This window comes from Suricata suricatta, chromosome 16 (genome assembly GCF_006229205.1).
Source record: "Suricata suricatta isolate VVHF042 chromosome 16, meerkat_22Aug2017_6uvM2_HiC, whole genome shotgun sequence".
In the NCBI taxonomy this organism is placed as follows: Eukaryota; Metazoa; Chordata; class Mammalia; order Carnivora; family Herpestidae; genus Suricata; species Suricata suricatta.
In genome coordinates, this window is record NC_043715.1 from 12,253,329 (window position 1) to 12,262,156 (window position 8,828).

The following is an 8,828-nucleotide window of genomic DNA, read 5'->3' on the forward strand; positions in this document are numbered from 1 at the left end:
GCCGCTCCTGCCGCCGCCTCCGCCCGTGTAGAAAGCCGCCGCCGCTGGCGGCGTCCGGACCCGTTAGCTCCGCGGCTCGCCCGTCTGTCCGCAGCGGGCCAGTCCCGCCCTTGCCGGCTCTGCCCTCCCGGAGCGAGCAGCCGCCGCCGCCGCCTCAGTCCGGCCCCTCCCCCCCCCCCAGCCCCGCTGGAAGGGATGGGTGGGGGAAGGGGGCAGCTGCCCCCTCCCCACTCACATCCTCCCAGTCTCTCCCCTCCCTCCTCCACCCGCACGGGCGTCGGCATGCTGGGATATGGAGTGCAGCCGGCGCTGGACTGCTAGGGATGCAACACATCCAGGACTACAACTCCCAGAAGACAGCGCGCGAGCCCTAGGGATTGTGGGCTTTGTAGTTCGACCGGAACCCGGGGGGCGTCTACAGCGTGGGAGGTGGGTCGGGGGGGATGGGAAATCTCCATTCCCGGAAGGCTGGGCTCCCCGCGTTTGAAACCGAGGATGTGGGTTGTGCAGTACCTCGCGCCTAGGTTGAATACCTGGATCCCCAGGGATGTGCAGACTGTAGCCCAGGATGCCTCTCAGATGCGGCTGTGGCCAGCTGCGGCCGAACCCGGCTCAAAGGGAAGCCTCCGGGCCCCCGAACAGTGCCTCGGGTACCGTTTCCACTCGCGCTCCCAAAGGGCCATGACCTGAGACCAGCTTGGCTTCGTGCCCGGGCTCTGCAAGCCGGAGCTGCGGTGGGGTCTCTGCGCCCAGGCCGAAGGAGAAGGGACTCCTGGAGCGCGTGGGCGTGGGGTTTTCCCCACCCGGGAAAAGGGAGCCGAGTGACTGTGGCTTTCCCGGAGCCCGCTCACCTAATGGGGCACCTCATCCCCGTCGTACTCTTTTTTGTCAGATGCTCTCAGCTCCCTACTGTTTGGGGTAAGGTGCACACATTTTAAAGATTTTTTTCCATGTCTTCTCTTGTCAAGTCCTTTCCCCAACTTCCAAACCTAACTCAAATCCTTCATGAAGCTCCAGGTCGACTGCAGTTGCCCCTTTAAGCTTCACCTCCTCTGGCAGAGCGGAAGCCTGTAGGTCAGTCGTTCTCAAACTTTGGCGTGTATTAGATTCTCCCGGAGAGCTTGTTCAAATACAGGGGACTCCTACTCGCAGTTTCTGTTTCATTAACTCCAGGGTGGACCTGGGAATTTGTATTTCTAACAACGTTGTAGGTGATGCTGATGCTGCTGTGTTGGGAAACCACTTTCGAGAACCGCTACTGTTGTTTGCTAGACTTCTGGCATTGTCCTTCGGATGAAGGGCCTGCGGTGGAATATTGGCATCTGAAGAGCCAGGCCATAGGAAGGCAGGGTCCTAGTGTACTTTAGCATAGGCATGCTCTTTTTAATTGTAATAAATAAGCAAATCAATTCATCCAGTAAAGGAAAATACGGTGTGGGCCATCTGACTGAAAGGTGTTCCAGACTTTAGCCCTTGGTGTCTGCTCTAAAGCTGGGAAGGTTTTCTGTTGCTGAGGTACACCTGGTGCTAACTCCCCCTCCTCCTCTCCCATGGATGTGAGCCAAGGGATGTGATCTCAAACCCAGAGGACATTGTAGAATCCACGGCCTCTGGCTGGGCTGTGACCTAAAACAGGTGGGGGAGTGAGAAATGGGGAGCTGGGTTCCTGAGTCTCAGGGAGACTCCCCTTTCCACCGGCTGTCTTGCGGTTCTGGGAACAACAAACATCTGAAGACAAAACTTGGTGTCCATGTCCTTCAGACATGATCCTAGACTTCCTTTTCCTATAGGCCTCAACCTTGGCGGACAAAAACTACACTTTCAAAATAAATTATTTCATCCATCCTCCTTCTCCTTCCCCCACATTAAAGACTTAAACACAATAACAGATTCTAACAGCTCAAAGCCACATCCCTAGGATGACCCTCACCCCTTTAAAGTGCCTGCCAGAGAAAGCTCAAGGCTGCTGAAAGAATTTACTGTTTGTTTTAGCCAATACCCGACGGTAGGTGACAACTCCTTCTTAAACTTTTACGAAAGAGGGCTTGCCACTGAGATTCCTTCCTCTGTCCCTTTGAGATGTATACGTATCTCCTAGAGCTCTGGTGTGCCTTTCCCAAAGACCTGAAAGCCATTCCTTTGAAATGTAATCATCAGGAAGGCTAAGGCCTCCATCTCCCAGTCTCTATGGGAGGATAGAATCCTAACTTTATAGTTGTCAGCCAACTGACCCAGCTGGCCTAAGCATTTACGCTGACCAACCCTTTGTAAGTTTTCACTTCCCTGACTCTACTGAGCCCCTGCTCATCTCCCTCTATACTCCCTCATTCTCTCTTTAAAATGCCCGGTCACCTCTACAAATCCAAATTAAGTTAGTTTCACACTGGACCTTCTTCCTTATTGCAGTGGTATGTTCCCAGTTGAAATCTGTCCTTACCACTTTAACTAGTGTCTGGCATTGTTTATCTTTGACAAAGGAAGTTTGTACTCAGTCCTCAGGCCCAGGCTCCAGCATTCCACCTATGCTCCAAGGACGAAAGGGTGAGTTATTCCTAGGTTCTTGGGTAAGTAGCCAAATAGCCACCAGAGGCATTGGACCTTGACTAAAGTTAATTCTGGAATGCTTTCCTGTTTCCTTTAGATTTGTGTCCTCAACACAGACTGCGTAATCCACAGGCAACCTCTGCACTCCAGTCAAGTGCAGTAGAAACTCCCTTACATGCAGGAGGGAAGTGAAAGTTTTTGTTTACTTCTCTTTCCCAAATCTCAGTTAGCAGATTATTCAGGGAGAATTAAGATGCCCTTTCATGGGCAGGACAGAAAGACCCTCTCGAAACTTCAGCTCCAACAGGAACCCTCATTGTCACCCTTTACCACCTCCCAATTAGATGTCAAAAAGGTTCACAAACTTCCCCTTACTGGTTCTGCTTTCCCATCTCCTCCACCAATCCGAATTCTGCCTGACTGTCCAAGGTCTACCTTGAGTCTTTCTTACTCCAGAAGGTTCTCCCCAACTGCCTCAGTGTAGCATTTGGATTTAAATCATTCACTGAAAAGCCTAGCTTTGCTGGTGAACTATCCAGTGCAAGAGAGGCAGTGAGACAGGAATTCCGGAGTTGGAACGTGGCAGAGGAGAGCAGGGCTTTGGAGCCAGACAGCTACTAATAGCAAGGTGCCAAGAGCAGCTGCCTCCCTCACTCCCTGGGTTTCTGTTTGGGAGACAGAAGCTGACAGTTGGACCACTCTGGCAGCTCCCACCCTGAATGTTGTGTGTGACCCAGAGCAAGTTACACAATGCTTTCATCTGTAAAATGGGAATAATAATAATTAAAAGACCTTATTTTATAGATTTGTTGTAAAGATTGAATAAAAAATACTATGATTTTAGATAGGAAGACTGTCAAAAACAAATAAAGTAAATCTATAAATTTAATGTGATTCCAGTACAAAACCAGCAGGGGTTTTTTTTGTTTGTTTGTTTATTAATTTTTGGAGGCGGGAGAGAGAAATAGATACATTGACTTTTAAAAATTATTTGGGGGGCACCTAATTTCAGCTCAGGTCATAATCTCATGCCTTGTGAGATCAGCCCCGTGTCCACCTCAGCACTGATAGCAGAGAGTCTGTCTGGGATTCTCCCTCTCCCTCTTTCTATCCCCCTTCTCCATGTTCTCTCTCAAAATAAATAAACATGAAAAAAAACTCCTCATTTAATAGTATATATCGAAACCATATATATTTATTGAATGAAAAGATGTCTGTGGTTTGCTTCGAAATAATCCAGGGTTGGGTGGAAGTATAGATACAAGGTTGACTGAATTAATCATTGTTGGAGTGGGGAGAGAATCATTACTTGGGGTTCGTGATAACAGTTTTTTCTACTTTAGCCTTTGTTTGAAGTTTTCCATAATAAAATGGTTTAAATATATTTTTTAAAAATTTTTAATGTTTATTTAATTTTGAGAGAGAGAGAGAGAGAGACAGAGCGCAAGTGGGGGAAGGGCAGAGAGAGACACACACAGAATCTGAAGCAGGCTCCAGGCTCTGGGCTGTCAGCACAGAGCCTGATGTGGGGCTCGAACTCATGAACTGTGAGACCAGGTCCTGAGCTGAGTTGGACACTTAACTGACTGAGCCACCCAGGTGCCCCTAAAATGGTTTAAATATTTTTCAGTCAGATCTTTACCACATACCTAGCTAAAAACCACCACTACCACCAAAAAGCGAGTTAGTAGAAAATGGGAGATACTTTTGCAATTTATTTGTTTATTATTATTATTATTTTATTCGGCAGAGAGTATGTGAGTGGGAGAGAGGGGCAGAAGGAGAGAGAATCTCAAGTGGACTCCACGCTCAGCTCTGAGTCTGATGCAGGGCTCAATCCTGCGACCCTGGGATCATGACCTGAGCTGAAATCAAAGAGTTGGACACTCCACTGACTGAGCCACCCAGGCACCTCCACTTTTGCAATTTTATTAAAGGGTGAAGAGCTAATACAGTAAGTCAGTAAGAAGACCAAGAAACCACTAGGAAATGTAAAAATTATATAAATAGATAGTTCACAACACGGAAAAACAATGGCTCCGACATGAAAAGATGCAGAGCTTTATTTTCTAAAAAATTGTGGTAAACTATACATTAGATTTACCACCTTAACCATTTTTAAGTGTACAGTTCAGTGGTAGTAAGTACATTCACACTATTGTGCGCCCATCACCACCATCCATCCACAGAGCTCTTTTCATCGTGCAAAACTGGAAAGTTCTATACCCATTAAACAATGACTCCTCACATCCTCCTCTCCCCGAGCTCCTGACAACCACCATTCTACTTTCCGTCTCTATAAATTCGACTATGAAGTCATATCAGCATGAGGACAGTATTTGTTCTTTTATGTCTGGCTTGTTTCGCTTAGCATAATGTCCTCAATGTGCATCCGCATTGTGGCATGTGTCAGGACTTCCTTCCTTTTGGAGGCTGAATAAGATTCTGTTGTATGTATGTACCACATTTTATCTATTTGTCGGCTGACACTTGGATTGCTTCTATCTTTTGGCTCTTGTAAATAAAGCCACTATGAACACAGGTGATCCTGTTTTAAATCTTTTTAGGTATGTACCCATAAGTGGAATTGCTGGATCATATGACAATCTGTTTTTAATTTTTCGAGGACCCATTGTAATATTTACCATAATGGCTGTACCATTTTCATTCCTACAATAGTGACAAAGGTTTCAATCTTTCCACATCCTCACTAGCTTTTAATTTTCTCAGAGCTTCACTCTTAATAAAAGAAATGCAAATTAAAACCACACTGAAATATCGTTTTTCACCTATCAGATTGGCAAGGACCAAAAAGCGTGATAACTATCTTGGCAAGAGTGTGGGGAACAGGATTCTTACACACTGTTAGTGTGACAGGAAGTTGGTACAGCCTGGAAGAGGAGTAACTTGGTAATATCTTCAAATTATACCTGCACACACCATTTGACCTCGCATTTCTAAGAAAGTATCCTACTCACACATTTTCTTAGTTACTTACGACATTTGTTACAACATTGTGAGAGCGAATAGTAAAAATGATTGGCACCCATATGTTGGGGCACTTGGGTGGCTCAGTTGGTTAGGCATCCCACTCTTGATTTCAGTTCAGGTCACGATCACAGGGTTGTGGAATCTAGCCCTGAGTCAGGGTCAGTGCTGAGTGTGGAGTCTGCTTTAAGATTCTCTCTCTCTCTCTGGGCTCCTTGGTGCTAAGTTGGTTAAGTGTCTGACTTCTGTTCAAGTCATGATCTCATGGCTTGTGAATTTGAGCCCTGAGTTGAGCTCTCTGCTGTCAGCATGGAGCCTGCTTCGCATCCTCCATCCTCTCCCCTCTGCCCCTCCCCCATGCTCATTCTCTCTCTCTCTCTCTCTCTCTCTCTCTCTCTCTCTCTCTCTCTCTCTCTTTCTCTCTCTCTCAAAAATTAACAAATATTTCCATAAGTGGATCCAAATTATAAATTCATTTATGATTAAAATGAATAGATTGAAGAAGCTTCAACTGATGGTACCTTTTGTTACTACTTCAATGGGTAACAAACTACTGGAAAGCAGGGAACTGGCTTTTGTAGGTCCAAACAGACCTTCAAGAAATATTGATTAAATTAATGAAATTATTTCTTAGTCTTTGGCAGAACTGAATTGGCAGCCACTCAGAGAGGTTAAGTGGCTCGTCCAAGGTCATTCATATATAATATATATTACCTATTCTTTGTGTGCAAAGCACAGTGGAGGGCACTGTGAAATTGAAAAATTGGACCCCACCTTTTAAGAGCTTGAGATCTAGTAACGCATTCTGGCAGACACCATTAAAAATATTAAGATGGTGTGTGTGTGTGTGTGTGTGTGTGTGTGTGTGTGTGTAACAACCTTATTTTTGAATAATCTCTAACCCAACATGGGGTGACTCACAACCCTGAGATCAAGAGTCACATGCTCTACTGAGCCATCCAGGTGCCTCCAAAATATCAAGGGTTTTTTTTTATGGTCCTTTCAATTATAGTGATAGAGACCATTGTTCTGGTGGATAAATTAAGGCACAGATCAGAGAAGCAGTTGCTCATAGCCATGTGAAGGAACAGAAGAAAGGCGTTGCTGACAATAACAGAGGTCATCCTCACATTTGTGCCCCATTCCTTGTGTCCTAGGGGACTGATTTCAGGGGAAGCATTTCCCATCAGTGTCCCACGCACTGCATCAGCCTTCTCAAAGGTGTTTGGGTCCTGTGAGATGCTCCTCTATGAAACGGTTCCATAACCTGTGTGTGAAATGTTTTATACAGTAGTCTTTTTCTTAAATTTTTAAAGTTTTATTTATTTTTGAGAGAGAGAGAGAGAGAGAGAGACAGCTTGAGCAGGAGAGGGTTAGAGGGAAGGGGAGACACAGAACCCGAAGACAGGCTCCAGGCTCTAAGCTAGCTGTCAGCACAGAGCCCGATGCGGGGCTTGAACCCACGAACTGCGAGATCATGACCTGAGCTGAAGTCGGACGCTCAACCAACTGAGCCACCCAGGCGCCCCTATACATTAGTCTTAAGGTTCCCCATGCAAATAGGCCTTTCCCTACCTTTGTCCACTCAGAAGGCCTGAGAGCAGTGACGCCCTATTAGCATCAAGCACACTGAGGTGGTGGTTGTTGTTGTTTAATTGAGGTGAAAATCACATCACATAAAATTAACCATTTAATTTTTTATTTTTTATTCTATTTTTTTTTTGGAGGGAATACCTGGAAATTAACCATTTTAATTTTTTTATGACTTTTTTTTATTTTGAGACAGAGAGAGACAAAGAGTAAGTAGGGGAGGGGCAGAGAGAGTGCGAGACACAGAATCTGAAGCAGGCTCCAGGCTCTGAGCTGTTAGCACAGAGCCTGATGCGGGATTTGAATTCATGAACTGTGAGATCATGACCTGAGCCAAAGTCGGAACTTAACCGACTGAGCCACCTCAGGTGCCCCGGAAATTAACCATCTTAAAGCATATAATTCAGTGTATTTAGTACATTCACAATGTTTTGTAACCAATACTTCTATCTAGTTCCAAAACATTTTCATTATCCCCAAAGAAAATCCTGTACCCATTAACCAATCACTCCTCATGCTCACTTCCCTTAGCCCCTGGTAACCACGGTTTGCTGTCTCTATGGACTCATTATTCTAAATATGTCATATAAATGGGGGCCGCCTGGGTGGCTCATTTGGTTAAGTGTCTGACTTGGGCTCAGGTCATGATCTTGTGGTTTGTGAATTCAAGCTCCACGTTGAGCTCTCTGCTGTCAGTGCAGAGTCCACTTTGGATTCTCTGTCTCCCTCTCTCTGTCTGCCCCTACCCCTCTCATGCTCTCCCTCTCTCACAAAAATAAACACTAAAATAAGTAAATAAATAAATATTTCATATAAACGGAATCTACAAAATAGTCATTTGTGTCTACTTTGACTTAGCATAATGTTTTCAATATTCATCCATGTTATAGCATGTATTAGTATTTCATTCTTTTTATGACTGAATGATATTCTGTTGTACAGATATACTATATTTGGTTTATCTTGTATTTTTTTTTATAGTTGTAAGAAGAAAATGAACTTATTTATCTTTGTTTAATGGCTTTACACCCCCCTCTGCAGCAACACTGCTAACATCTTATAGAAACACTCTGGGGAAAATACTGCACAAGGTATTTTCAAAGGTAATGGTCAGACTTTGGGGAAGAGAATCCACTTAATGATGAATACAGTTAATAGCACTCCAGAAGGGGCTCGCTGTTTATCAAGCCTGTGTTTTCACTTTTAAAAACCATACCAGCTGTTTCATTTTCTCCTTAGAAGATTCAGCAGAAGAGTTTACAATCTTCTATTTTCTTACCTCATTCCCATCTCTTCACTAGTCTTCCTGTAGTAAGTGCTGCTGGTTACGTCCCTTCACAGGGATGGTGACTCCATTCTCCACTAATGACCCACAGCTTCACCCTTCTCTGGAGACTTGTCCTCAGTCCACATGAGCTGCTTCATCCGGGCACGCCTGGGAAGTTGTGCTCCTCCTTGCCCCACCTCCCAGTGGCTGACAGCCCATGAATGACGTGGGGTACAAAGTCCAGCTCTCTTGCTTCTCAGAGGCATAAACCTTGTGGTGCATTTTATGCCTCAGAGCTCTCTCTAGACACCTTTGCTTGGTTCCTCCTCCTTCCCTATCCTGCTGGCCATGTCCCTCTCTGTCCTAATAAATCATTTGCACAAGAATTCCTGTCTCAGGCTCTGCACCTAGGTCCCTAACTTGAATGATTATTGTGGAT